At 51.1% G+C, this 3,633-nt stretch overlaps 1 pseudogene; it reads left to right on the top strand.

The window, feature by feature from the left end:
• Window positions 1-872: 872 nt before the first annotated feature.
• Window positions 873-3,633, top strand: part of LOC101561924 — a 5,225-nt pseudogene continuing 2,464 nt past the window's right edge.

Raw genomic sequence — 3,633 nt, forward strand, 5'->3', positions numbered from 1 at the left:
GGTCGGCTCCACATCACCTTCTATTTTCTTTTGAAGCAGGATCTCACTACACAGCTCAGGCTGGCCTCAAACTTGCAACAACCCTCCTGCCTCGGCCACCCGAGTGCTGGGATGACAGACATGTGCCACCACTACCGTGCCCAGATCACTTCGAACACACTCACCTCTTCATTCTGCTCCTTCCTGGGGCTGCTCGGGACGTCTTATTTCATGAGTGTGCTTACAAACTGTGATGAAGAAAAATGCAGAGAACGTGGCTGCCAAGTGCTGTCGGAATTGGGACAAGCAGGCCTTCACACACGTGACGCTGTGCCCTCGCGTCCCCCTCCACTCCGCTCCCAGGATCTGGCCCCGTGCCACTTCTGACTCTTTTCTAAAGTCAAAATGAACATGAAAAGAAAACATTTGCAATCAGTTTAGGACACAGAGACAATCACTACAGTGCAACTAACGGCCCTCACAGAAGGGGACTTCCAGAGCTGCTTCAGGAAGCGGCAAGGGGTGGGACATGTGTGCTGGAGCAAGAGGGAAGATTTGTGGCAGTGCATCCACTGTGATACGTTGTTTTTTAAAAAATTTTAAAAAGTACTTGTTTATTTGTTTTGGTACAGGGTCTCGCTATTCAGCTCAGACTTGTAGTGATCCTCCTGTCTCAGCCTCCCTAGTGCTGGGATTACAGGCGTGCGCCACCATTCCTGGTTTTGGTGGCCAGCTTGGTGCGCCTGGGGTTCCGTGGCCGGCTTGGCACGTGGTACCCGGCACTGAACCCAGGTCCCTGCGCTTGCCAGATAGTGCTTAGACTGTAGCGCTGTCTCCCCGGCTCAACACATTTGGTTTTACAACCTCTTCTATTTAGAGGCACTCGGGGAACGATGTGGGTGGGTAAGCTCCCACAGGGAGCACACTGGGACGGTCTTCATTGCTCGCCTCGTCCTCCACGCCTGCAGCCCGCCGAGACCCCCGGGATGAGCCCAAGGTGCCCGGCAATGGACCAAGCACCCTGGACATTTTCTCATTTTCATCTTACAGGCCTGCCAGGAAACAGATACTACAGTATTTTCTTCCCCTCTTGTGCAGATGAGAAAACTAAAAACTGAACTGGAACCACAAACTGTACTAAAACCTGGCCTCTTAACCTCAGCTCTTCACTGCCTCTCTTAATGTGATCGACTTTGCCCTTCACGGCCTCATCTTCGCAGTCCTGCTCCCGGAGTGCTCAGCCACCCCCGAGTCCCGGGTGCTGGTTCCAAGTGGTCGGGGACGGGCCGGGGATGTGGCTCGGTGGCGCAGCGCCTGCCTAGCAAGCGCGAGGCCCCGAGTTTGATTCCCGGTACCAAAAAAAGAAAATAGTGAAAATAAAACCAAAAAAAGTCCTTTGGAAAAATGAGAAAAAAAAAGAAAACCCCTTATTCCATTTGGGGGCCTGGCACTAGCTCAGTCCTTTAAGTGGCTGCTTCCACAAAGCTGTCAGCCTCAGGTTCCTGGAGTTCGAACCTCACAACTCTCCTGCTGGCCAAAAGTGCCCTGAAGGCATTCGAGGAAGAAAAAAAAAAAAAACCCTTATTCCAAGTGGTCGGGGACATCTGGAAACACTGGTGACCGGGCGGGAGCGGTGGGGGTGACGGTGCTGCCACCGAGTCTGCCTGAAAATAAGACCTAACTGGCAAAAGCTCCGGCTTCAGAATTGGAGACCACAAATGCCGGCCCCAGGAAGAGTGGCTTCTCCACACGCTGGAGGTCAAACCTAGACTCCTAGCTCTCTCCTCAGGCCCCAAGCTAACATTGAAATGGATCAACTAAATGGAAAAACTGAAGTATGCCGTGTGCTGGAAGATGGAGGAGGCAAAGCTCTTGAAGGCAGTGGCTAGGCAAGGGCTCTATGAACAAAGCCCCAGCGCACGCGAAAGATCACAGAGAGTCGACGCGGCAATCACGTTCAGTTGAAAAGGTGTGTGCAGCAAAAGAAGCCACTAAGAGGACGGAGCAACCTGCAGCATAGGAAGACTTTTTTTTTTTTTTTTGACCAACTACTCCTCAGATAAAGGACTAACATCTAGAATATATACAGAACTGAAAAAAAATCACGCTCTTTTAACTTAAAGACCCACTCCCAAAATAGGCAACTGAAATGAGTGGACATTTTTCAGATGCAGAAGTATTAGGGGCCGGGGAGATGGCTCAGTAGATTTTTGTTGTTGTTGTCTTTTTTTTGGTGGAACCAGGGATTGGCCTCAGTCCCTTGTGCTTGCCAGGGAAGTGCTTATTCTACTGAGCCATCTCCCCGGCCCCAAGATGACTCAGTAGAATAAGCGCTTCTCTGGCAAGCGCTAGGGCCTGAGTTCAATCCCCAGGTCCGAAAAAAAAAAAAAAAGAAAAAAGATGTAGAAGTGTAGAGTGACTGGAGCATCGAGAAGCAGGACGCGAGGCTGGACAGAAGCGGCCACAGGGGTCTCGGGTGTCCAGTCTGTCTGGGCCCTGAACGGAGTGCGCACAGCGTATTTATTGAGGAGCTTACAAAGCACCAATCACTGCCAAAGAGCGATGTCCAAGAAGCCCTCTAGGCCACGAAACTCTGCTCAGTCATGTACTAAAACTCCAAGGGACACAAATGTCCTCCTCTGGTCTCTTAAGACAGTTCTGAGAAAACAAATGGGGCCGCTGTGGCCCGGCAGCTTGCGCCCGGTGAACAGCCTCTTCTTGGTTTTCCCTGAACTTCATCCTCAGCGATCTGTAAGATTCGTGCAGCACAGGAGTACAAGAAATAAATGCATGGGAAAAGGGTCACCACGGCCTGTCACTTGGGAAATGAAAACCGTTTGCTTTGTTCTTTCTTTCTTCTGGTGATTTTTTTTTTTTTTTTTTCCTTTTGGTGATTTTGAGACAGGGTCTTGCTAGGCAGCCCAGGCTGGGCTTGAGCTCACTTTGTAGCCCAGACTGCGTTTGAACTTGCAATGATCCTCCTGCCTCAGCCTCCCCAGTGCTGGGGTTGCAGGTGTGCGCCATGACGTCGGGCGAGAAACGAACACTGAAGCAGTGCTGGGACTGCGTCTCACTCTGGAAAGAGGGGCTTCCATCAAGGAATCGACCTATAAGAAATGCTGGCGGACTGTGGGAGAGAGGAACCGTTGCTGGGAGACGAGGAGGCTGGTGCAGCCACTGTGGAAACCAGAGTGGAGATTCCTCAGGAAACCAAAGCTAGACGTTCCATCTGACCCAGCTGTCCCCCTCCTAGGTATCGTACCAGAGTGTTAAAAGCATCACACCGTAGTGAAACATTCAGATTGAGGTTTACAGCAGCATAGTGTAGAGTGGCGAAATCTTGGAAATGGCCTGTATGCCCATCAGAAAATGAATGGGTGGAGACAGTATGCCACATATACACAGTGGAGTACTATTCTGCCATAAATAAGGAGAAACTTAGGGTTGGCCAAATAACTCAGTGGATTAAGCACCTGCAAGCAGGCGCAGGAGCCGGGGGTTTGATTCCGGGGCCTTCTGTGCTGGCTCTGCCCCCAGGGTACGCTGAGATGGCGATTGAGATGGGGCATGGTGGTGCATGCCTGTAATCCCAGCTCTTGTGAGGCTGTAAACAGGCAGATCACTATGAGTTCAGGTTAGTAGTGAGACCCTGAA

The sequence above is a fragment of the Octodon degus genome, unplaced genomic scaffold (genome assembly GCF_000260255.1).
Source record: "Octodon degus isolate 3935 unplaced genomic scaffold, OctDeg1.0 scaffold00056, whole genome shotgun sequence".
NCBI lineage: Eukaryota > Metazoa > Chordata > Mammalia > Rodentia > Octodontidae > Octodon > Octodon degus.